Source organism: Sciurus vulgaris (genome assembly GCF_902686455.1).
Source record: "Sciurus vulgaris genome assembly, chromosome: 12".
Classification (NCBI taxonomy): Eukaryota; Metazoa; Chordata; class Mammalia; order Rodentia; family Sciuridae; genus Sciurus; species Sciurus vulgaris.
The window spans coordinates 59,087,716-59,115,010 of NC_136473.1; the positions used below are offsets into that span (position 1 = coordinate 59,087,716).

General features: G+C 37.7%; 1 long non-coding RNA gene and 1 pseudogene across 2 annotated transcripts in view; one reads left to right on the top strand and one right to left on the bottom strand.

Moving 5' to 3' along the window:
- Positions 1-27,295, top strand: part of LOC306641575 — an 84,287-nt gene that overhangs the window by 37,893 nt on the left and 19,099 nt on the right. The gene's annotated exons all lie outside the window — the stretch shown is intronic.
- On the bottom strand, positions 6,054-9,398 carry LOC306641405 (dnaJ homolog subfamily C member 14-like; annotated as a pseudogene). Its single transcript has 2 exons — positions 9,363-9,398; positions 6,054-7,986 (listed from the first exon to the last, which is right to left on the bottom strand). The product of its transcript is annotated as a dnaJ homolog subfamily C member 14-like (transcript).

Genomic DNA, 27,295 nt, shown 5'->3' on the forward strand with positions numbered 1-27,295 from the left:
CTGGGCCTACATGATTCTATCCTCTTACCTTCTTTCTCATTTGAAGAACACTAGGCATATTGGCTGTGATTTGCCTACAATTCATTTAACTAAGACTATAACACGACCACTGGTGGAGGGCCTGTGGATGTTGGATCAAGATCTGTTTTCAGGTTCAATTTGGAAGGCAACCAAATTCAACTGTCTCTATTTCCAAGTTGTATAACACTAATAATTGATGGGAGAGATGAAAGATTATAGCTCTAACTAGCACTGCCTCTTGCTTGGCACAGAGATCCTACATGTAATGAGTCTCAGAGCAAGTGAGTTGATTGACCTGTGTCCAGCCCAGCCTACAGCTTGACTTCTACAACTCCTCAATGTTGTATTTTTCAACTCCTGATACTGGACTTTCTCTCTAAAGGAAAATGCCTTTCTTGAGTCAAATGTAAGGTGAAATTCCAGAGCAGTTGGACTGAGCATTATCTGCTCTTTGAAAGTTTCCAAATTTTACATAATTTCTATATTGTTAAAAATATTAAAGAAATATATTGAATATTGAGACTAAATTCTTTTATGTATCAGGTATTAGTATCCTTATATTTGACAGTTTTTCATTTATAAAGTCCAAATAAATTAGTAGTTATATTTATGTTTTTCACTAAGTTGCACTTTGAAAGGTAATATCAAATAAACATTCTTTAGTTTATTAAATACCAAAGTATTTTACCTACACGTGCTTTTTAGTTCAAGCTCAGTAAAGTTCAAGGACATCCAAGTATGAAATAGCTTGTGAGGAAATTCGCATTGCTTTCTTAGTTTGATTTAATTAGAGAAAAGGACACTAGTTCAGAAAATAGATCTCTAATAATTTTGGTTCAAATGTAGACACTAAACATTGTATGTAGACCTGTAAATGTGTATGTAATGTTCCCAAAACTTACAGAGGGAGTTGGCATTATAAAATAATAGATTCATTTCTGTTGACTATCTTATCTGCATTTTAATATGTTTTAATATCTGCACTAGCTTGTGGGAAACATTATTAAAATGTTCAGAAAGGAAAATATGACATAGATTTTTAAAAATCACATAATAAATCACATATTTAAGTATTTAGATATATGTAAGTATTTTGTATAAATGATTTTAAAGGCATCAGTTATTAAGAGGAATGTGGTTGTTTCATGATTAAATGTTCTAGTAAAAATAAAATTTAATTCTAAGAATGGTAAACATTCGATGCACTAGTTACCTTCTTTTTCTTTATATTAAAGTAAAATATGTGCATAAAGTATGTTCAAAGAATGATAACAAAAGATAAAAGACCCCTGACCCACTTATCCCCATTCTACTTATTCAGTCCTCCTTTTCAGAAGCTGCAATGTTCAACTCTTTTGTCTTCTAGTAGGCAAAATGCTATCTCTTGATTTATCAATTTTCAGTGTTAGCCATTGACCGTCAGCTATGGTAAATTTGGATTTGGGTCTCTTAAACCATTATCTCCGTGTTTTCATGGAATATAGTCATAGCTCATGAGTAAACAAATAGAATTGGCATTTTTTCAATATATAAAAATTATTATTATTATTTTTTTTGTTTTTTGGTACCAGGGCTTGAACTCAGGGACACTGGACCACTGAGCCACATTCCCAGCCCTATTTTGTATTTTATTTAGAGGCAGGGTCTAACTGAGTTGCTTAGTGCCTCGCTAAGTTGGAGGCTGGCTTTGAACTTGCAATCCTCCTGCCTCAGCCTCCTGAGTTGCTGGATTACAGGCGTGCACCACACCGCCTGGCTTAGAAATTGTTTCTTATTAAACCAAGACATGTTCTATGATGTTTCCTTCTGTATCTCTTTTTATATTTCCTGCTATTGCTTATCTTTTCTCCATTTGCTTAACTTTCTTTATACCTCTTGTCCTTTCTCCATGCCCTGTAACAGTCTTGCAGTATAATTTTTATATTTAAAAATTTCATCTCAAACATAATTGATAGAATTTTAGGTTGAAAGTTGTTTCTGTTATGTCTTAAGCCATTATGGACTGTTGTTTGATTTGGGGAAATTTGCTTGATTTATTTTTTTCCCCAATTTATTTGCATTTTGTTTTCTCAGATCCTTTCTACTAGAACTTCTATAGTCAGATGTCAAATCTGTACTTGACCCTCATTTGTTTGTTTTCATCTTGTGTATCTTCTATTTCTACTTCATTGTCCTTTTGTTTTACCCTGCAAGAAAACGCCTTGGTGTTAAATTTCAATTTTTCTCTCATGTTGTGTTTTCTGCTCTCATATTATTACTTCACTAAAGTTCTTTTTATTCTCTTGTTTTCTTAAATTGCAGCCCATACTTATTTGATGGATGCAATATCCTTTTTAATATCTTCTTAGAATGGGTGTCATAGATTTTTAGTGAAACTTTGTTCTGTTTCATGCATACTCTCAAATTATCTAAATTGTTTCTTTTTCTAAGCATAAGAGTTTTCATTTTTTTAAATTTTATTTTCTACAGGCTGCAATTTGATTCATTGTACACAAATGGGATATATTTTATTTCTATGGTTGTGCCCGATGTAGATTCATACCATTCGTGTAATCATACATGTACATTGGATAATGATGTCTGTCTCATTCCAAAATTGTTTTTTTTCTTATTGTTTGTTTGTTTGTTAGCTTATCTTTGTCTTTTAAATTTGAGACTTTCTTTGACAGCTGTTGATCTTTTCTCTTCATTCATTTAATAAGGAGACACAGAAATGCTAGTTGAAATCATCATATACTTGGGCAGGATTTATTGACTGGTGATTTTTACTGTAGAGGCAGCTTACTATGGGAGGAGCCACTGCTTATAGCCTTTCAGTTCTTCCAACAAAGAAATTCTCTAATCTCTTGCCAAGTGTGCTAGTATTCTGGGAATGGGATGAGCAATAGGAAGGTGTTCTCTATATTCAGTATGAGGACTTTTACCTTTTACTTCATTCTTACCACATTGGTCCACTTAGCCGTGGGATAGTACAATAGTACATTACAGACCCCTCCCTGCAGGGTATACTTGAAAACATGGATGGTACCAAACCCTAGATATACTTTTTTTTTTTTTTTTTGCTTATTCATATGTAGATAAGTTCAGACTCTTCCTCTGAAGGTTTGATAACCACGTCTGGAGAAACAAGCTAATAGTTTAATGGGAGAAAATGTGTAAATTTATTAACGTGCATGCACAGGCCACCAGGAGCCTTACAAAATATGAAATTAAAGGAAAGGCCAGATGGTTGACAGTTAAATTCCCTCTTCTCTACGTGAAGGATGTAGGTAATTTCAGAGGGTTGTGATAATTTTTTCGGAATTCAAACGGGCTTAAAGAATAGATGATGCCGACAGAGGGACATAGCTCCATTGGGCTGCTTGTGTGGTGTTTTGGTTTTCAGGTGCTTCTGTGGTATGAGTTTAATTTTCCTGAGTTAATGAAATCTTACCAAAAAGATTGGAGGAAACTGTGTTCCCCTTTGGCAATTTGGTCTTTCAGTAAATAGGTGAACTTCAGAGAAAGATTTTTCCTGCAATTTCTGTTTCTCAGGTGCTCTCAGTTCAAGTTCAAAGTGGATATGTTGGGTTATGGTTTTCTGAGTCCAACACATACATACCTATGATAAAAGTTTAATTTATAAATTGGTCACAATGAAAAGCCAACAACAATATAACTAATAAAATAAAACATTCAGAACCACATTATAATAAAAGTTATTTAAAAATTATCAATTGTTTATTTCTGGAATTTTCCTTGTAATTGTTTTAGACTGTGGCTTGCCATATGTAACTGAAGCTGTAGAAATCAAAACCTCCAATTAGGGGATACTACTGTAAAGTGCTTCGCCCATGCCCTCTCGTTGCCTGGTGCCTCTTGTCCTCCCTCAGAGAACACTCCCCAAACTGGGGGGAGGAAGTGGGAAAAGATCCCCGGGGAGAACCTGGGAAGGAGCTTCATACAGTCTTTCAGGCAAGCCCTTTGCCTCACTTCTGCCCTCTGGGATATCTGAAGCTGCCAGAGTCAAGGGTTCTGGGTTCAATTAGGAAGAACAGGATGGGATCTTGTTTATATCCCTCTCCAAGTGTCCTCTGCTGTATTTGTTTTAAATCTGTGGCCACTCCTGTCTGTTTCTCAACATAAATTATGATTTGGGGTCACTGCTGTCTTCTAGTATCATGGAAGATGAAGTTCACAGGATGATTATAATTCTCATGTTTGAAGTGAGGAACATTTCTGAGAGTATAAAATAGGACAAGAAATTCACCGCTCTGCCATCTTAACATTTAAAGTCTTCTAATGAAAATTTTTGATACATAGAAATCTTTTTTAATATTTTTTATAAAAACAACGCCTAGAACATATTAATCATACTTGGGTTTTCATTTTTAAGTATATTTGAATGTGTTAGGTGATGAGATGAACATGTAGGGGAATTATTTAAGTGTAAAACAAAAAAAAAATAAAAGGGATGTGAGCAAGATATAACTATGTACCATAGGCATTCAGTGCAGGAAAATTTAATTTACATCTGAAGAGAGAAGGATTTCCTGGAGGAAGTATCATTTTTAATGAAACCTAATGTTCAGGTAGGAATCGTGCCTACTGAGAGTTTAATAAATATTTGCTAAATATAATTAATACTGTTCAGCTTTGGTGGTTTGACTTTTCTTTAGTGCATTGTGTCAGCAGCAATCAGCTTCATTTATTCTTTTTTTTTTTTTTTTTTTTTTTTTAGGGAAGGCCAACCTCACTCATTTTATTTTTTTTCTCCCAGCTACCTCCTGGCCAGCTTCTACACCAAATATGATGCTGCTCACTTCCTCATCAACACTACCTCACTGCTCAGTGTACTGCTGCCTAAGTTACCCCAATTCCATGGGGTTCGTCTCTTTGGCATCAACAAATATTGAGGGAAAGAGCTAAGAACAGCTCCACAGGCATGGAGAAGGCACTGGAACAAAGGGCTGTAACATCTTCCCCTTCTTCTCCATACTGTGTGTCTTAAAAGTCTTGAGAAGTATACAACCTTTCTCAAACTCCTGGGAAGGGGAGAAATTGGGAAATGGAGCTCCTAGGCCCAGCCCTGCTAGGTGCAAAATTATTTGAATCAGGAAAAGCAGATGAGGTTAAGAGCCAAATCAACAGGAAGGTATTCAAGATTGGGCAGTTCATTTGGTGATTACATTTTTCCATATCTTCCACCCCACCACCTTTAGCTTTGTTTTGTGGTGTCTTTTCCTTCTAATAAAGTAATTTTTTCAGTGATGGCTAAAATTTGGTCAGCAAGAGGTATAAGAGGATGTCTTCATAATGCTGGGGAGGGAAGATCAAATACTAACTGTACAGAACTAAGCAATTTTTTATCCCTTCTCCTTTGGTCCAATAAGGAGGTACCCTTCACTTAGCTAAAAGCAGGGAAAAGATTCTCAAATGAGAAAAAAGAGCTGCAGCTATGTGGCAAAGAAGAAAGGAGGATACAGGTTGCCAGTTATATATTTATAGAAAGATAGTCCCTGGCTTTAAATAGATATGTACATACAAATATGAACAAACTTAAAAAAATACAAACCCTTGGATCACAAGAGGGCTTCTAGGAACCCTCTTATCCTTTCCCCTCACCCAAAGGCAGAGGGCATGAGTCTGCTTCTTAAAAATTATTAATTTTGGCCATCCTTGCAGCAATAAGCCTGAAGTAGAGTGATTTTCCCACAAGGTGAAAGTCAAAGGAAAAGTTCAGTTTACACTCTTTGAACCCTATGCATCTTCAAAATTAGGGCTACATGCTTTCTTGTTCTGTCTTATCTAGTATATCAGAGTAAAGGAGGGGGTTTCCCCCTGAAATGGGTCAAGAAATAAGAGACTCAGTTTAAAAAGCAGGGGTGGGGTAATATCATCTGCTATAAAAGCAAATGACAAGACAAAGGCATATATACCCCAGGGAAATACCCAGTTCCCATACCTCAAAGGGATACATTGTGCAGCCTAGGTCCAGGCCTTAGGTTCTTTGCTCTAACCCCCCCTATTTCTTTGGTATTGTTAGAAGACAAGATTCAGTTCCTGGGTGCTGGGGGAGGAAGGCGAGTGGTTCAGGGGCTTCCTATGAGTACTGAGTGAACAATTTAAGCTTAACATTTTCCCTTTTTAAAATATTTAAAAATAATCAAATCAAACTCCATCCTGTGCTGTACACAGCCCTTTTGACTCCCTGACATTGATTTGAGGAAAAAAGAGAAGGGGCTTCAACGTTGGAAGGGCCTTCTCACTTTCTTCCACCGCTTCGGTTTGGCTTCTCCCTTGGCTACTGTGCTGTTGGGCTTGGAGGCTGCAGTGGCCCCAGGGCCAGGCTGAGGAGCTGCAAAGAAGTTCCCATTGGACATCTGGCAAGGGGGTACTTGAAATCCGACTCAAGAAATCCTGAAGGTCAGCGGGAGGGGCATCTGGGGTGGCCCTCTGGCAACCACTGGTGCCTGGGATCCGAGAACCAAATGAGATGTGATAGGGAACTCTGTGGGTATCTGGGGAGATTCCGACACGCTGGCATCCAGCCCACTCTGTGATGTCATACACCTTTCCATCCATCAGTGCAAAGTAGGTAATCTTGAGGCCCAACATGCTTGATTCTGCCCAAAAGTCTCCTTCTTCAGCAGGGTGCAGCCTATTACATTCAGCACAATATCTGGCACTTTTAGGTTCCCGGTCCATTTCAAACCTCCTGAAATGCAACAAACTGTGCTTTCCTTGGCATCGGCTACACATCATAGTATTCATCGCCTCCTTGAGGCCATCTTGCAGCTTGGACAGAAACTCATTCACAGACCGGCTCAACTCATTTTCTGCCATCCGTTTCATCTCATATTCCTTCCGCCTTTCAGGGTTGCTGACAATGTCCCAAGCTGCCCGCAAAACCTTGAAAGCCTCTTCAGCCTGGGGATGTTGATTTTTATCGGGATGAACCATCACCGCCAGCTGCCTATAGGCCTTCTTCAGTTCAATATCTGATGCTGTGGTTTCAACCCCAAGCACATGGAAAGGGTTTAACTCATCCTCAGGAACCCCAGTCATACTCAAGAGTCGAGCCACTTCCTCTTCAGGATGGCAATAGCGTCCACTAGCTACGGGTGCATTCCCCTGTCTATTAGTCCTCTGCTTGCCCCAAGGCAACTCTAGCCAACCCCACTGAACTATTCTTACCAGCTGCTGCCATGGCCGGCTATCTCTCAGCACAGTCAAGCAACGCTGCAAAGCTGGAGAATCTAGCCAAGAGAAGAGCCAGGTGGCCTTATCCCTCCAGCCTAAACGGTCACCCAGTCCCACCAGAAACTGCCAGCCCAACTGCAGACAGCCCAAAAAGAGGGCCAGAGCCAGGAGCAGCAAAGCACCCAGTAACCTAAGAAAACGGGTTAACAGTCCAACCCCATAGTAAAGCCCTTGGCTTAGAAAATGGAACATCATCTGGGCCTAGCCCCCCACCCTCCCTGCCCAGACTCCCACCCAAACTCGAAAAAGGTCCAGATCACTGCCTTTCAGCTGCCTGCATGCATAGATGAGATGGCCACAAGTTTCCACATATTCTCCCACCAATACCAGCAGTTCAATCAGCCACCAGAAGCCTGCCTGTCCAAGTTGACATAGTTCCTCTGCTCCCCACAATCCCAGGCCTCTGCGCTTATCTGCCTGACTTCGTTTCCTGCCCAGTCGATGTGGACCAGCAGATCTGGGATCTCTACGGCCACCCTCCCGAGTATCCTCCTGGGTTGGAAAGCGATGCCGCTGTCTTCGAGATGGGGGTTTCTTTCCGCTGGACACACGTGAAAAATCACTGGGGAATTTAAGAGTTTCTTCATCATCGTATTCCTCTTCCAACTCTTCATCTTCCCCCAAGGCGAAGAGCGGCGGTAACTCCTCCCCCTCGAGCAGCTGGGCCTGGGGCCAGGGGGAGCTACGAGAGCAGCTCCCCCGGCTCCGCCTCCCGTTCACGCTCTCTCATTTATTCTTGTCTTTGTTTTTCAGAAAGAAATTAACAGAAATATTTCTATGGAGAACATTCGCCATTCAATGACAGTTATTGATATATCCTATAAAACAGAAAAATCCTTCCTGTGAGAATTCCATTATATTAATGATGCATGTATATTATTAAGACTTATACATTCTGAGTAATAAAGCTCCAAGTTCACATGTTCCCAGATGTTATTTTGGGGCTACCACATTAGCAATTTTTCAAAAACATAAGCAGTAATTAGAAATCTTTAATAATAATTTCTTTCAGAAAAAGCACTTGATTTTAATTATTTCATCTAAAAATACTTGTAAGAAAAAACTGTCAGAACTATTGACATTTTTGTAGTTTGACAAAAATCAACCAAAATTAAAATGAAATATTTGTTGCATAAATTAAACTGCAATTAATATGTTTTCTGCTGCTGCTTCAAGGATAAGATTAAAATGGTGTTGTTAGCCGACTCCCTGCTGCCAGACTAATTTCTTGATTTTTTATACCACACATTATCACACGTCCTTATAGTAAAAGAGTAAACCAACAAGTAGAAAACACTGTTTGATGACAATGGTATACAGAAGAAGAAAAACTGAATTTTATGAAGGCAAGGCAATATTGCTTTTCATTTTAAGATCTGATAACTAGTTGATTCCAAGGGTAAGATTTGCAGTATTAAAGCCATTAAAATAAGTGGAAAATTGCCCTTCATTTTAGTTGGCTATGCCTTTTAAATTAGCCAGTTTATTGTTTCAGTGGTGTTTGCCTTTTCAGGCAATAATTAGAAATGAACAAGACATTTTGTGCATAGGTCTCCCCTCCAGTTAACCCAGAAATAATAATAAATCTCATCATAAAAACTTAGGTGTGGACAATTCAAGAAAGTGGAAGAAAATCACAACCTGTTAACATTCCTCTTAGAGGAGGATCACTTTTTCTCACCAAAGTCCACTGTTACAAAAAGAACACCTAACCTTGACAAAAGTCAGTTATTGCTATGAAAAAATTCCCAGCTGCCACCTGCCCAGACCATGCATCAAGTATTATTTCTCTGTGAACTTTTTTTCTGGCTAATTACTTTCTGACATTGGACACCATTTGTGGTACCATGAAAGAAATAGATAACCATTATTAATAGTTCTCTTCATTTCTCCAAATGTCTCTCTTGGGCCTTGCTGCTTAAGGGATATAAATACACATTTGGGATTAGAAATTATGGGGTAGGGCCCATTCACCAGCTGAACTATAAATATATATTTTTTTGCTGTGATGGGGATTGAACCCAGGGCCTATGTGCTTGCAAAGCAAGCACTCTGTCGACTGAGCTATCTCCCCAGCCCCCAGCTGAACTATTACACACCTCTTTCTCAGGGGCTGCAATGGAGGCAATGCACATTGTGTGATGACTGAATTAGGATTGACAGTGCCTGTCGAAGGAAGTGAAATTAGCATAACTCTTCTCTTGTACAAGGCCAGCGTGTCCCTCTCTTGCTGCCTATGGTGAAAAGACGGTATTATTTTATTGCTTGGTGCTGACCTGCATTATGCATTGCAAGTGTCAAATGCACTAACAGGTTTCAGATGGTGGAAAATTTTACCCTACAAACTTCTTAAAGCAGGTAAATCAATCATTTTGGGATGGCTTAGTTTTGGTCACTTAAAGTGATACTTGTGATATAGTGACAAAATTGGTGGTTGCGCTTGTGCTCTTAGATTGCATGTGTTCACCATTTTGTGACTTGTACTTAGATGTCACCTCGAGCCATCCTTTCCTGACCACCTTATTTAAAATTGCCAGCCCTTTTCCTAACTTCCACATTAGTCTTATTTTTCTTTTTTTTTTTATAATTTTTTTCAATATTTTTTAGTTGTTTTATTTATTTTTATTTATTTTTATGTGGTGCTGAGGATCGAACCCAGTGCCTCACACACAGTAGGCAAGCGCTCTGCCCCTGAGCCCCAGCCCCAGCCCCATTATTTTTCTTTACAGCATTATCAGATGACTTTTTAATTTCTTTGTTGCCTGTCTTACTAGAAATTTAAGTCCCATGAAATCAGGAATTTTTGCCTGACTTGGTCATTGCTGTATTTTTACTGCCTCCAATAGCACTTGGTTTAATTAGGCACTCCAGTCTTCTTAAAAGAAAGGAATGTTTAAAAGTCAATCCTTCAAAAAAAAAAAAAAAAAACCAGAATGAATTAAGTTTCTATACATTTGTGTATTCCTAATCTGAGTATCCAAAAATCCCAAATCCCCCAAATTCAAAAGGTATCTTATGCTCCAACATGATGCCACAAGTGGAAAGTTCTACTCCATGCAACTTTTGTTTCATGCACAAAAACATGGAGGACGGTTAGAGTAATTTTATGGTTTGGATGTGAACTGTCCCCTAAAAGCTCATGTGTGAGACAATTCAAGAAGGTTCAGAGGAGAAATGATTGGGTTGTGAGAGTCTTAACCTAATTTGTGAATTAATCCCCTGATAGTGCTTAACTGAGTAGTAACTGAAGTTTTAGGGTGTGGCTGGAGGAGGTGGGAATTGGGGGCGTGGCTTTGGGGTATATATTTGTATCTGGCAAGTAGAGACCTCTCTGCTTTCAGATCACCATAATGTGAACTGCTTCCCTCTGCCACACTCTTCCACCATGATATCCTGCCTCACCTTGAGCCCTTTGGAATGGAGCCTGCCTCTTATGGATTGAGGTTTCTGAAACTTGAGCTCCTAAATAAACCTTTCCTCTATGATTGTGCTGGCTGGCTCCTTCAGTCACAGCAGCGAAAAAACTGACTAACACAGTAAGATTTCTAGGTTTTATGACTGACTTTGGGGAGAGGAATTGTACTTTCTAACGGTGCTTGGGGAAGAGGAATTCTAGTGTCTATGATCTTCTTGGGGATAAAAGTGGATCAGGAGAAAGAATGGCAGGAGGTCAGAAAGATCTTACTTCTGAGCCCCTCTCCTTCAGTTAAGAGTAGTCAGCTATCAAGGTGCCAGACTTTGGGTATCAGTCCTGGCACTGCAAATTACTATGAAAGCACTGTGAGTATTGATTTTGTGGTTACAAATAAATTTTAGCATGTAAGCAAATTTACAATTATGCAATCTGTGAATAATGAGGCTTGACATTAATTGTGTTCTATAAAGAACATTTCTATAAAAAGTATCACTAAACACATCATCACAGTCTATTTACTGATGAAAATAGGCATTTTCTTCCTTGCAAAATAGGATCACACTGAAAAGTCCTGTATTTCTATTCAATCAAGATTTATTGATTCTCAATATGTGTCAGACACTGTTATGGGACTAGGAATACAAAAAGCAAGACGGATATAGTCCCTCTCCTCAAAGAACTCAGAAACAAACACATTAGGAACTAGTGGAACTTTTAGGATATGGGGCCTATTATAAAGCAATTAGTTATTGGGGGTGTGTCTCTGAATGGGATATTGAGATCTTGGCCTCTCTTCTGTCTCTCTTTGCTTTCCAGCCACCATGATGTGAACAGATCTCTTCCTTTATTATGTGCTCTGTAGTGACACACTGTGCTCACAGGCCCAAAGCAACAGGGCTAACCAAATACAGATGGAAACCTCTGCAACCATGAGCCCAATAAGCCTTTCCTGCTTCTAGTTGATTTATCTCAGGCATTTGTTATAGGAACAAAAAGCTGATAAACATGTATTTCTTCTGATATATCTATCTTGTATATCTTATGGCTTAATATATATATCCCATAATTGCAATGAACAGGTCAAATAAGAAATCCTGTCATTTATCCTTCATCTTACATACCTGGCCTGCCAATTCTTATATGTGCATTTAAAACCAAGACTGTGAAGATAAAAAAGAGTTTTATTGGAGAACTAAATAAGAAGAATGTAGATAAAACTATTAAGGAAGTATGTAAAAATAGAGAGGACTCTATAGAAACTCAAATATCTAACTTCTTAGAATGTAGACATACCAATGTTAAAATGAAAATAGGAGTGTGTATACCAAAAGTAAATATAAATGACTTTTGAATTAGCAGCTAATTAGGAATATTTATCCCCAAGTATGTTTTAAAGTATTTCTGAGAATTTCAGATTGAAAATAGCTAATGTTTAAGTACTTGCTGTATGTCAGACACTGTTTTAACTACTTCACATGCATGAACTAATGTAAATCATTTTAATAACCCTGGGGGTATTATTATTATTATTATTATTATTTATTTTAACATTATTTCATCTCTGATTCTCAAATCAGGAAGCAAGCATTACAGAAGTTTAATAATTTGTCCAAGATCACAGAGCTCTTAAGAATACAGCTGGATTTCAAGCCCAGACAGCTTGACTCTCAGAAATCCTGTAGAAGTCACACAAACAGCCTATGCATCCTCAGTAGATTCTGAGCATAAAGTAATATGCAGATGAACTTGATAATGCATCATCAATTCATGTCAATTAAAATTCATTTCTTTGGAAACATTTACAAATGTTTTAATTGAGAGAATATTGAATAATTTCTAAATCTCTGGACATTAGAAGGACACAAATAACAGTGCTCGAGGATGTTTTCTAAAAACTCAGAGTGAACAGAAATAGGGGAGCAACTTCTGTAATTCAAACAATGGCCTATGTATTCTTTTGTCAAAACTGTAGAGATACTCATATTGTCAGCATTTTCTACATGCGATAAAGGTGTTGCCAAGCCAGGTCTGTTTTACCACTGTACAGTATGCCAATCATAAAAACAATGAGTTAAGTAAAAAAAAGAATGAGTTAATTAACAAGGGGGACAAGTGTAAGAAAGCAGGAGACCTATGTCTCAGATCTACCTCCTTGAGGACAGAATTTGGGGATATTTTTATAATAAAGAAAGTAGGTGAATGATAGTTTGCACATGCATAATTAATCTTTATAGCTCTTTATAGAAGGTATGTTCAGAAAATGGTGACATTAGTATGATGTAAAGGTAGAGATTTGGGCCCTCTAAAAGGTCACCCATCAGACACCTAAGCAGGCCAACTGGTGAGCTTCTACAAAAGTGATCAAGTCCCTGAAAAGTAAACTAGGCAACCATTATCATCAGGACCCACACATCAGAGGTGTGACCTACAGAAAAGCTAGTGGGAGACTAATCATCTATTTCCCTGCTGTGACCTCAAAACTAATTATTTTTGAAGTCAACAAAAACCAAGCAACTAAAGCCAATGAAGCTGGGAAATTTATTCAGAATTTCTCTTGGATTTAAGAATAAAGTTTGATCTAGCAGAAAAAATGTCAGGTGATTGCTTCAATCTCCCTATTAACTCCTATTTGAAGAGTATGGAAAAACCTAGTGCTAATCAGATTTACATATGGTTCCATTCAGGAAATGGTTTTGATTAAAATAGTATTTGATATTCAGCCAAAAGTTCTGGCCCCACTCCTTCTCATTTTAAGCTCTAAAAGAAAAAAATTTTGAAATATTTTGAAAGTGAATATAAAAAATTAAGCTGAAAAATATATTTGTAACCTTAGCTTTTTCACCTTGTCCCTATAATCCCAGAGGTTTTGTCTCATGTGGTGCATTAGCATGGTCCTGCTTACTAACATTGAAGCTGGTTGTTTAAGTACTCAGTTGTGAGTATCTGGTGAAAAGCTTTAAATAACTAGATAAAGAGTGCAGCTGCCAACCTAAAGTCATCTTACACTTAGGGCTGAGTGGCCCAGGAAATTTGCTCTTTGTCATTTTGACTTGGGTTTGAAAATTGACCTGGGCTGCATTCCAGCTCAAAGAGCCGTTCACTTCCAAAGACTCCTAAATTGTCCCAAGGAGCTCATTTTGGCAGTAGATGATTTGTGTTTGGCTGGCATCCTAATAGCAAAAACTGTCTGCCCTGACAAGCAGGGGCTGTGGCAGGATTTAGAATTACCATCCCCAGTGTTTTTTCTTGATGAGGTTATTTTTCAGAAAAGCAATCCCCTACCCCCATTTAAAAAGTGACATTGCATGAGTGTTGTGCAGGTGGCTTCCTCGAGTTAATAAATAGCTTCCCATGCAGGATGAGTATTCTACTGGGTCAGAGGCAAATTTTAAGGAAATGATAATCAGCAGCAGATTTTTCCCCAAACCAAAGCTGCCTTAACAGCAAATTCACTCCTATACCTTAGTTAAGACTTAGTGGTTGACTAGGGCTACCATAATACGTGAGATTGTAGGTTATAAACTGAGAGTGATAGTGTCTAAAAAATTTTTTATGGGGCCTAGAGAGTAGGTATTGTAAGAGTCAGTTCTTGTTTATCAGCACACAATTGCACATTATCATCTGACCCTGGAAAGGCATTTCTCCTTGCCATTGGGTGGATTCTGGCACTGTAGGTGCCTAAATGTTAACTGAATACATAGCTGAAAGTTTAGCACAGGAGGAAATGATGCTTCATTATATCAGAGAAGTTCAAAATTAAGAAGATTCACAAGATTAAAGGAAGAAAATATCAGACATTTTATTTCTGTTTACCTTTATCTTGTGTGTGTGTTATAATTATGTTATACTATTACAGTGTTACACATAAATAAACACAAATGATTAGGCACATTTTCAGGATGCTTATCCAAAATAGTTTAATGGATAGTATGAACGACATTGTCTCATCACACATTTGTCTAGGTATCCATGGAATTTACCTCCCCTGGTCATTGAAAGAACATGGTAAGTGAAATGCGGGTGGAATTCTGCCACTGAACAGACCAGAGGGGACACAGTGGTGCTGAGAACCCAAAGCTTTGTCCTGTGTAAGCTTCACACAGTGTGACAAGGAAGACATCCCCCTGTTACAGGGTACAAAACAGGAGTTAGGAAGTACTTCTTGTGCTTTTATTTTCTGGAACAAATTGTGGGGAACGGTTTTATTTGTTCTTTTTTTGGTAGAATTCACAGTGAAACCATCTTGGCGTGTTTGAGAGGGTTATTAATTATTGGTTCAGTTTTTTAAAAACTGAAACATAATTCTATGTCTCTGTGTAAGTTTTAGTAGATTGTGTTTTCAAGGAATTGGTCCATTTCATCCAAATTATCTAATTTGTTCTCTCAGAATTTTTTACAATATTGCTTTATGATGCTTTTTTAGTATTCATGAAATCACAAGTGATAGTTTGTCTTCCATTGCTGATCTTAGTAATCTATGTGTTCTTTTTTATTCTTAATTACCCTAGTTAGGAATTTATCAGTTTTATTGATGTATTTAAGGAAACATCTTTTGATTTTGTTGATATTCTGTTTTCCTGCTTTCAATTTCATTGATTTCTTCTTGAATTTATTATTTCTAAATTCTACTTACTTTGGATTTAATTTAGTTTTTTTAAAATTTATTTTTATTGTAAACAAATGTTGTTTCAGTTTGTACATGGAGTAACAGCATACCGTTTGCATATTCATAAATTTACATAGAGTAATGATATTTGATTCATTCCATTATTTTTTACTTCCCCCCCACCCCTCCCACGTCTCTTTTCCCTCTATACAGTCTCTCCTTCCTCCATTCTTGTCCCACTCCCACCCCCCATTAAGGGTCATCATCCGCTTATCAGTGAGATCATTCCTCTTTTGGATTTTTGAGATTGGCTTATCTCACTTAACATGATATTCTCCAATTTCATCTATTTGCCTGCAAATGCCATAATTTTATTATTCTTTACAGCTGAGTAATATTCCATTGTATGTGTATACCACAGTTTCTTTATCCATTCATCAATTGAAAGGCATCTAGGTTGGTTCCATAGTCTGGCTATTGTGAATTGAGCTGCTATGAACATTGATGTGGCTGTATCTCTGTAGTGTGCTGATTTTAAGTCCTTTGGGTATAGGCCGAGGAGTGGGATAGCTGGGTCAAATGGTAGGTCCATTTCCAGTTTTCTAAGGAATCTCCACACTGCTTTCCAGTGTCTGCACTAATTTGCAGCCCCACCAGCAATGTATGAGTGTACCTTTTTCCCCACATCCTCTCCAACACCTATTGATGCTTGTGTTCTTGATAATCGCCATTCTAATTGGGGTGAGATGGAATCTTAGTGTGGTTTTGATTTGCATTTCTCTTATTACTAAAGATGTTGAGCATTTTTTCATATATCTGTTGATTGCTTGTATATCTTCTTCTGTGAAGTGTCTGTTCATTTCCTTAGCCCATTTGTTGATTGGATTATTTGTATTCTTGGTGTAGAGTTTTTTGAGTTCTTTATATATTCTAGAAATTAGTGCTCTATCTGAAGTATGAGAGGCAAAGATTTTCTCCCACTCTGTAGGCTCTCTCTTCGCATTGCTGATAGTTTCTTTTGCTGAGAGAAAGCTATTTAGTTTTAATCTATCCCAGTTATTGATTCTTGCTTTTATTTCTTGTGCTATGGGAGTCCTGTTAAGGAAGTCTGATCCTAAGCCAACAAGGTGAAGATTTGGACCTACTTTTTCTTCTATAAGATGCAGGGTCTCTGGTCTGATTTCAAGGTCCTTGATCCATTGTGAGTTGAGTTTTGTGCAGGGTGAGAGATAGGGGTTTAGTTTCATTCTGTTGCATATGGATTTCCAATTCTCCCAGCACCATTTGTTGAAGAGGCTATCTTTTCTCCATTGCATATTTTTGGCACCTTTGTCTAGTATGAGAAAATTGTATTTATTTGGGTTTGTGTCCATGTCCTCTATTCTGTACCATTGATCTACCTGTCTATTTTGGTGCCAATACCATGCTGTTTTTGTTACTATTGCTTTGTAGTAGAGTTGAAGATCTGGTATTGCGATACCCCCTGTTTCATTCTTCCTGCTAAGGATTGCTTTAGCTATTCTGGGTTTCTTATTCTTCCAGATGAATTTCATAATTGTTTGCTCTATTTCTGTGAGGTACATCATTGAATTTTTATTGGAATTGCATTGAATCTGTATAGCACTTTAGGTAGTATGGCCATTTTGAAAATATTAATTCTGCCTATGCAAGAACATGGGAGATCTTTCCATCTTCTAAGGTCTTCCTTAATTTCTTTCTTCAGTGTTCTGTAGTTTTCATTGTAGAGATCTTTTACCTCTTTGGTTAGATTGATACTCAAGTATTTTATGTTTTTTTGAGGCTATTGCAAATGGAGTTGTTATCCTCATTTCTCTTTCAGCTGTTTCATTGCTTGCGTATAAAAATGCTGTAGATTTATGCATGTTGATTTTATAGCCTGCTATTGCAGGCTATAAAATTTCTAGAGACATATGCTCCTCCCAAACTGAACCAGGAGGACATACACGATTTAAACAGATCAATAACAAGCAATGAAATAGAAGAAGCCATTAAAAATCTACCATCCAAGAAAAGCCCAGACGGATTCTCAGCTGAGTTCTACAAGACCTTCAAAGAAGAACTCATTCCAATACTTCTCTAAGTATTCCAGGAAATAGAAAAGGAGGGTACCCTACTGAACTCATTCTATGAAGCTAATATCACCCTCATACCCAAACCAGGAAAAGACACATCAAGGAAAGAAAATTTTAGACCAATATCCTTGATGAATATAGATGCTAAGATCCTTAACAAAATATTGGCAAACCATATCCAAAAACATATTAAGAAAATTCAATGAATTCATTGATGAGGTCTAGAAGTTTTCTGGAGGAGGTTTTTGGATCCTCTAAATATAGAATCATGTCATCCGCAAATAGTGACAGCTTAAGTTCCTCTTTTCCTATTCGTATCCCTTTAATTTCTTTAGTCTGCCTAATTGCTCTGGCTAGAGTTTTGAGGACAATGTTGAATAGAAGTGGTGAAAGAGGACATCCCTGTCTTGTTCCCGTTTTTAAAGGGAATGGTTTCAGTTTTTCTCCATTAAGAATGATGTTGGCCATGGGCTTAGCATAAATAGCCTTTACAATGTTCAGGTATGTTCCTACAATCCCTATTTTTTCTAGTGTTTTGAGCATGAAGGGGTGTTGTATATTGTCAAATGCTTTTTCTGCATCAATTGAAATAACCATATGATTCTTATCCTTAAGTCTATTGACATGATGGATTACGTTTATTGATTTACGGATTTTAAACCATCCTTGCATTCCAGGAATGAATCCCACTTGATCGTGGTGCACAATTTTCTTAATATGTTTTTGGATATGGTTTGCCAATATTTTGTTAAGGATCTTAGCATCTATATTCATCAAGGATATTGGTCTAAAATTTTCTTTCCTTGATGTGTCTTTTCCTGGTTTGGGTATGAGGGTGATATTAGCTTCATAGAATGAGTTCGGTAGGGTACCCTCCTTTTCTATTTCCTGGAATACTTAGAGAAGTATTGGAATGAGTTCTTCTTTGAAGGTCTTGTAGAACTCAGCTGAGAATCCGTCTGGGCTTTTCTTGGATGGTAGATTTTTAATGGCTTCTTCTATTTCATTGCTTGTTATTGATCTGTTTAAATCGTGTATGTCCTCCTGGTTCAGTTTGGGAGGAGCATATGTCTCTAGAAATTTGTCAATGTCTTCGGTAGTTTCTATTTTGTTGGAATACAGATTTTCAAAGTAGTTTCTCATTATGTTCTGTATCTCAGTGGTGTCTGTTGTGATATTTCCTTTTGCATCATGTATTTTAGTAATTTGAGTCTTCTCTCTCCTTCTCTTTGTTAGTGTGGCTAAGGGTTTATCTATTTTGTTTACTTTCTCAAAGAACCAACTTTTTGTTATGCCAATTTTTTGAGTAGTTTCTTTTGTTTCAATTTCATTGATTTCAGCTCTGATTTTAATTATTTCCTGCCTTCTACTACTTTTGCTGTTATTCTGTTCTTCTTTATCTAGGGCTTTGAGCTGTAATGTTAAGTCATTTAATTGTTGACTTTTCATTCTTTTCTAGAATGTGCTCCATGCAATGAATTTTCCTCTTAGTACCGCTTTCATAGTGTCCCAGAGATTTTGATATGTTGTATCATCATTCTCATTGACCTCTAAGAATTTTTTAATCTCCTCCCTGATGTTTTTTGTTATCCATGTTTCATTCAATAGCATATTATTTAGTCTCCAAGTGTTGGAGTAATTTCCTTTTTTTACTTTGTCATTGATTTCTACTCTCAGTCCATTATGATCTGATAGAACACAAGGCAGTATCTCTATTTTTTTGCATTTCCTAAGGGCTGCTTTGTGGCATAACATATGGTCTATTTTCGAGAAGGTTCCATATGCTGCTGAGAAGAAAGTGTATCCGCTCGTTGATGGATGGAATATTCTATATATGTCTCTTAAGTCTAGGTTATTGATTGTGTTATTGAGTTCTATGGTTTCTTCGGTTGGATTTTGTTTGGAAGATCTATGTAGTGGTGACAGTGGTGCGTTAAAGTACCCAGAATTATTGTGTTGTGGTCTATGTGATTCTTGAAATTGAGAAGGATTTGTTTGATGTACAGTGATGCACCATTGTTTGGGGTATAAATATTTACTATCGTTATGTCTTCCTGATTTATGGTTCCCTTAAGCAGTATGAAATGTCCTCCTTTATCCCTTCTGACTAACTTTGGCTTGAAGTCCACTTTATCTGATATAAGGCAGCATATTGTTGGGTCTTTCTTTTTAATCCATTCTGCCAGTCCATGTCTTTTGATTGATGAGTTTAGGCCATTAACGTACAGGGTTATTATTGAGAAATGCAGTCAGTCAATGTGAGGGCCCCAGAGGCAGGGAGTGATCGGTTGGGCTGAGGGATCCTGGAGACGGGACTCAGTCAGTCAGGCCAGGGGTCCTATAGGGCCTGGCTGTTGTCTCAAAATGGCGGCAGCCACGTGTAATCAAACCTGCAGGTACTGTAACAGTGAACTTCCAGGTAGCAGCAGGCAGCTGGTTCTCCACTGGCGGTCTGCGGTCAATCTGCTGGCAGCTGTTGGACGATCGGGAGGTGAACCTCGAGCGTTGGGTGATGGATAGGGGTAAGGAAGGCAATGGACCGGCGAGTGGCAGGCAAATGGCGGATGATAGATGCCTGACAGTGAGCAATCTGCTCTCAAAAAAGGCGTCGATATGCTGGCAGATTGCAGGTGATCACAGCAGACAAATGGGGTAAAGAGCAGGGGATCGATAAGCAGCAAAAACTGCCTCACCGAGAAACAGATATCCTCTGCTTGAATCCGGTGTTGTGGAGCGACAAGGAACGCAGCCTCTCTCTAGACCGCCATCTTGGATTCTCCTAATTTACTTTTTTTTTAACTTTTTAAAATTATTTATTTATTTTAATTAAAAATCATAAATTTACCTAGGGCAATATTATTTGATTCATTGTTATTTTTTCCCTTCCCCCCACCCCTCCCACCCCTCTTTTTCCTCTATACAGTCCTTCCTTCCTCCATTCTTACCACCCTCCTTATCCCTAACCCTATACCTAACCCTAACCCTAACGCTAACCCCTCCTATCCCCCATTATATGTCCTCATCCGCTTATCAGCCAGGTCATTCGTCCTTTAGTTCTTTGAGTTTGGCTTATCTCACTTAGCATGATATTCTCCAATTTCATTTGCTGCAAATGCCATAATTTTATCATTCATCATGGTGGAGTAATATTCCATTGTATATATATGCCACAGTTTCTTTATCCATTCATCAACTGAAGGACATCTAGGTTGGTTCCACAATCTGGCTATACTGAATTGAGCAGCTATGAACATTGATGTGGCTGTATCTCTGTAGTATGCTGATTTTAAGTCATTTGGGTATAGGCCAAGGAGTAGGATAGCTGGGTCAAATGGTGGATCAATTCCAAGGTTTCTGAGGAATCTCCATACTGCTTTCCAGAGTGGCTGCACTAATTTGCAACCCCCACCAGCAATGTATGAGTGTACCTTTTTACCCACATCCTCACCAACACCTATTGTTGCTTGTGTTCTTGATAATCGCCATTCTAATTGGGGTGAGATAAAATCTTAGTGTAGTTTTGATTTGCATTTCACTTATTACTAGAGATGTTGAACATATTTTCATATATCTGTTGATTGCTTGTACATCTTCTGTGAAGGGTCTGTTCATTTCCTTAGCCCATTTGTTGACTGGATTATTTGTATTCTTGGTGTAGAGTTTTTTGAGTTCTTTATATATTCTGGAAATTAGCGCTCTATCTGAAGTATGAGTGGCAAAGATATTCTCCCACTCTGTAGGCTCTCTCTTCACATTACTGATAGTTTCCTTTGCTGAGAGAAAGCTTTTTAGTTTGAATCTATCCCAGTTATTGATTCTAGCTTTTATTTCTTGTGCTATGGGAGTCCTGTTAAGGAAGTCTGAACCTAAGCCAATAAGTTGAAGGTTTGGACCTACTTTTTCTTCTATAAGATGCAGGGTCTCTGGTCTGATTTCAAGGTCCTTGATCCATTTTGAGTTGAGTTTTGTGCAGGGTGAGAGATAGGGGTTTAATTTCATTCTGTTGCATATGGTTTTCCAGTTTTCCCAGCACCATTTGTTGAAGAGGCTATCTTTTCTCCATTGCATATTTTTGGCCCCTTTGTCTAGTATGAGAAAATTGTATTTATTTGGGTTTGTGTCCATGTCCTCTATTCTGTACCATTGATCTACCTGTCTATTTTGGTACCAATACCATGCCGTTTTTGTTACTATTGCTTTGTAATAGAGTTGAAGATCTGGTATTGCGATACCCCCTGCTTCACTCTTCCTGCTAAGGATTGCTTTAGCTATTCTGGGTTTCTTATTCTTCCAGATGAATTTCATAATTGTTTGCTCTATTTCTGTGAGGTACATCATTGGATTTTTATTGGAATTGCATTGAATCTGTATAGCACTTTTGGTAGTATGGCCATTTTGACAATATTAGTTCTGCCTATCCAAGAACATGGGAGATATTTCCATCTTCTAAGGTTTTCTTTAATTTCTTTCTTTAGTGTTCTGTAGTTCTCATTGTAGAGGTCTTTCACCTCTTTTGTGAGATTGATTCCCAAGTATTTTATTTTTTTCAATTCTATTGTGAATGGTAGTTTTCCTAATTTCTCTTTCTGAAGATTCATCACTTATGTATAAAAATGCATTGGATTTATGAGCATTGATCTTGTAACCTGCTTCTTTACTGAATTCACTTATGAGTTCTAAGAGTTTTCTGGTGGAATTTCCAGGTTCCTCCAAATATATAATCATTTCATCAGCAAACAGGGATAGTTTGAGTTCCTCTTTTCCTATTCGTATCCCTTTAGTTTCTTTGGTTTGTCTAATTGCTCTGGCTAGAGTCTCAAGAACGATGTTGAATAGAAGTGGTGAAGAGGGCATCGCTGCCTTGTTCCAGTTTTAGGGGGAATGCTTTCATTTTTCACCATTTAGAATGATATTGGCCATGGGCTTAGCGTAGATGGCCTTTACAATGTTAAGGAATGTTCCCACTATCCCAATTTTCTCTAGTGTTTTGAGCATGATGGGATGCTGTATTTTATCGAATGCATTTTCTGCACCTATTGAAATAATCATGTGATTCTTAACTTTTAGTCTGTTGATATGGTGAATGACATTTATTGATATCCAGATATTGAACCAACCTTGCATCCCTGGGATAAAGCCCACTTGATCGTGGTGCACTATCTTTTTAATATATTTTTGTATGTGATTTGATAAAATTTTGTTGAGAATTTTTGCATCGATGTTCATTAAGGATACTGGTCTGAAATTTTCTTTCCTTGATGTGTCTCTGTCTGGTTTAGGTATCAGGGTGATATTGGTTTCATAGAATGAGTTTGGGAGGGTTCCCTCCTCTTCTATTTTATGGAATACTTTGAGAAGTATTGGAATGAGCTCTTCTTTAAAGGTTTCGTAGAACTCAGTTGAGAACCCATCTGGTCCCGGACTTTTCTTTGTTGGTAGGCTTTTGATGACCTCTTCTATTTCATTCCTTGAAATTGATTTATTTAAGTTGTCTATGTCCTCCTTGTTCAGTTTAGGTAATTCATATGTCTCTAGAAACTTGTTGATGTCTTCAAGGTTTTCTGTTTTGTTGGAGTATAGATTTTCAAAATAGCTTCTAATTATGTTTTGTATTTCACTTGTGTCTGTTGTGATATTTCCTTATTCATTCCGAATTTTAGTAATTTGAGTTTTCTCCCTCTTTCTCTTTGTTAGTGTGGCTAAGGGTTTATCAATTTTGTTTATTTTTTCAAAGAACCAACTATTTATTTTGTTATTTTTTCCAATTGTTTCTTTTGTTTCAATTTCATTGATTTCAGCTCTGATTTTAACTATTTCTTGTCTTCTACTACTTTTGGTGTCGGTCTGCTCTTCTTTTTCTAGGGCTTTGAGCTGTAATGTTAAGTCATTTATTTGTTGATTTCTACTTCTTTTGTTGCATGTGCCCCATGAAATAAATCTTCCTCTAAGTCCTGCTTTCGTAGTGTCCCAGAGATTTTGATATGATGTGTCTTTGTTTTCGTTTACTTCTAAAAATTTTTTATTTCCCTCCTGATGTCTTCTGTTATGCATTCATCATATAATAGTGTATTATTTAATCTCCAAGTATTGGAGAAGTTTCTGTTTTTTATTCTGTCATTTATTTCTAATTTCAATCTATTATGATCTGATAGAGTACAAGGTAGTATCTCTATCTTCTTGTATTTGCTAACAGTAGCTTTGTGGCATAAAACATGGTGTATTTTAGAGAAGGATCCATGTGCTGCTGAGAAGAAAGTGTATTCATTCTTTGTTGGATGGTATATTCTATGTAAGTCGGTTAAGTCTAAATTGTTGATTGTGTTATTGAGATCTATGGTTTCTTTATTCAATTTTTGTTTCGATGATCTATCCAGAGGTGAGAGAGGTGTGTTAAAATCGCCTAGTATTATTGTGTTATGGTCTATTTGATTTCTGGAATTGAGAAGGATTTGTTTGACGTACATGGATGACCCAATGTTGGGGCATAGATATTTATGATTGTTATGTCTTGCTGACTTATGCTTCCCTTAAGCAGTATGTAATGTCCTTCTTTATCCCTTCTGACTAGTTTTGGCTTGAAGTCCACATTATCTGAAATGAGGGTGGATACTCCATCTTTTTTGCTGTGTCCGTGTGTATGGTATGTTTTTTCCCATCCTTTCACCTTCAGTCTATGGGTATCTCTTTCTATGAGATGAGTCTCTTGCAGGCAGCATATTGTTGGATTTTTCTTTTTAATCCAATCTGCCAGTCTATGTTTTTTGATTGTTGAGTTCAGGCCATTAACATTCAGGGTTATTATTGTGATATGATTTGTATTTCCAGTCATTTGACTCATTTTTGTTCTTTTGACATGATTTGGTTTCTCCTTTATTAGGCTATTTCTTTAGACTAGTTCCTCCCATTGCTGATTTGCATCCTTTTTTTTTAATCTCTTCCTTATGGAATATTTTGCTGAGAATGTTCTGTAATGCTGGCTTTCTTTTTGTAAATTCCTTTAGCTTTTGTTTATCATGGAAGGATCTTATTTCATCATCAAATATGAAAGTAAGTTTTGCTGGGTATAAGATTCTTGGTTGGCATCTATTTTCTTTCAGGGCTTGGTAAATGTTGTTCCAGGCCCTTCTAGCTTTTAGGATCTGGATTGAAAAATCTGCTGATATCCGTATTGGTTTCCCCCAGAATGTAATTTGATTTTTTCTCTCATGGCCTTTAAAATTCTGTCTTTATTTTGTATGTAGGTATTTTCATAATAATGTGCCTTGGTGTGGGTTTGTTGTGATTTTGTATATTTGGAGTCCTATAAGCCTCTTGTACTTGGTTTTCCATTTCATTCTTCAGATTTCAGAAATTTTCTGATATTATTTCATTGAATAGATTGTTCATTCCATTGGTTTGTTTCTCTAAGCCTTCCTCAAACCCAATAATTCTTAAATTTGGCCTTTTCATGATATCCCATAATTCTTGTAGATTCTGTTCATGATTTCTTACCATCTTTTCTGTTTGGTCAACTTTGTTTTCAAGATTAAATATTTTGTCTTCAATATCTGAGGTTCTGTCTTCCAGGTGTTCTATCCTATTGGTTATGCTTTCTATGGAGTTTTTAACTTGGTTTATTGTTTCCTTCATTTCAAGGATTTCCATTTGGCTTTTTTTCAATATCTCTAACTCTATTGAAATGATCTCTTGCTTCCTGTATTTGCTCCTTTGACTGTTGATTGTTGCGATCATTTAATGCCTGCATTTGCTCTTTCATCTCCTCCTTCAATGCCTGAATTTGCTCTTTCATCTCCTCGTTTGTTTCCCTGATTGTTTTAATTATGTACATTCTGAACTCCCTTTCTGACATTTCTTCTGCTGTTTTGTCATTGGGTTTTTTTGATATAGTATCTAGGTTTGTTTGGGACAGTTTCTTTCCTTGTTTTCTCATATTGGTCAGATGTCAGTGGGACTTTGTGATATTGCAGAATTCTTCTGTTGGTTTATAGTGTCCCTGTAGATTTCCAGTGTATCACCTTCCTGCCTTCAGTAGCCTGAAGTCTTGGAGTAAATTGATAATGCAGTGCTTCCCAGGAAAGCTGCCCCTAGCCGCTACTGGTTCCAGGACTTGGAGCTGGCTGTATGTGGAAAGGCTCTCACTGGGCAGTCTGCTCAGAGAAGCTAGCCTGGAAAGGCACTTCCCGCCGCAGGAGGCCGGGCTGTGGGCTGCTTGGGAAAGTCCCTGGCTGCCCTGTCCTGGTCCCTGAAGCAACCTGTGGGCAGGAACTCTCTGCCCTGGTTCAGGGACTTGAAGCTTGGTTCTGTGTAGAAAGGCTCTCACTGGGGGGCCTGCTCCGAGATGCTGGAGAATCGGCCCTGTAAGAGGAGCCCACCGCCGGAGTGCGCAGAGCTGCCTGGGGAAGACTCTAGCTGCCCTACCCTACTCTAATAATCCACCCGAATCCAGGCCTGCCACCCAGGCAAGCGCTTCACCGGGTGGGGGAGACTCACCCCATCGCTCTATTTTAGTCCAAGTCTCTCAATGCCTCCCCTTCTTGAATCCTGGGTTCTGGAGCGACTGGAGATGCAGTCACCCTCTAGTCCGCCAACTTGGATCGCCCCTAATCTTTCTTTTTGACTTTCCTAAAGTGGAAACTTATGTTATCTTTTTAATTGAGTTTGAGACTTTGTTTTTAAAAGTCTTTTTTGACCTTTTGTGTTTTTTTTTCCCGTTGTTGTTGTTCTTTTTTTGTTACACATTAGAGTATAATTTGACTTATTTATAAAAACATGAGTACATTTTATTCCAACTAGGTTCCCAAGATTGTGATCGTACATGATGTAGAGATTCACTGTGGCGAATCTGTAAATGTACATAAGAAAGTCATGTCAGATTCATTCCACTGTCTCTCCTTTTCCTCTCCAACCCTTCACTTCCCTTCACTCCCCTTTGTCTAATCTACTGAACTTCTGTTCTTCCCCTGCCTTCTTGTTGTGTATTAGCACAACAAAAAGAACATTCCACCTTTGTTTTTTTTTTTTTTTTTGGGGGGGGGGGATTGACTTATTTCACTTAGCATAATAGTCTCCAGATCCATCCACTTTCCGGTGAATGTCATCAATTCATTCTGCATTATGACTGCGCAATATTCCATTATGTATATATACCACATTTTCTTTATTCATTCATCCGTTGGAGGGAAGCTAAGTTGGTTGCATACCTTAGCTATTATGAATTGGGCTGCTATAAAGATTGATGTGGCTGTGTCACTCTACCATACTGTTTTTAATTCCTTTGGGTACATACCAAGGAGTGGGATAACTGAATCAAATGGTGTTTCCATTCCGAGTTTTCCAAAAAATCTCCACAATGCTTTCTACAGTGGTTGCACCAATTTGCATTCCCACCATCAATGTAAGAGTGTAGCCTTTCCCACATCTTCTTCAACATTTATTGTTACTTGTATTCTTGGTAATTGCCATTTTGACTGGAGTGAGATAAAAATCTCAGTGTACTTTTAATTTGCAATTCTCTAATTGGTAGTGACATTGAACATTTTTTCATATATTTGTTGGTCATTCATATGTCTTCTTTGAAGTGTCTGTTCAATTCCTTTGCCCATTTATTGATTGGATTTTTTCTTTTGTTGTTAAGTATTTTTTAGCTCTTCATATATCCTGGAGATTAACACTTTATCTGAGGTGCAGGTGGCAAAGATTTTCTCCCATTCTGTAGGCTCTCTCTTCATGTTCTTGATTGTTTCCTTTGCTGTGAAGTAGCTTTTTACTTTGATGCCATCCTGTTTATTGATTCTTGATTTTACTTCTTATGCTTTAGGAGTCTTGTTGAAGAAGTCAGTTCCTAAGTTGACATGATGGTGTGTTGGGCCTATATTTTCTTCAGGTAAATGTAGATGTATATTTCTGGTCTAATTTCTA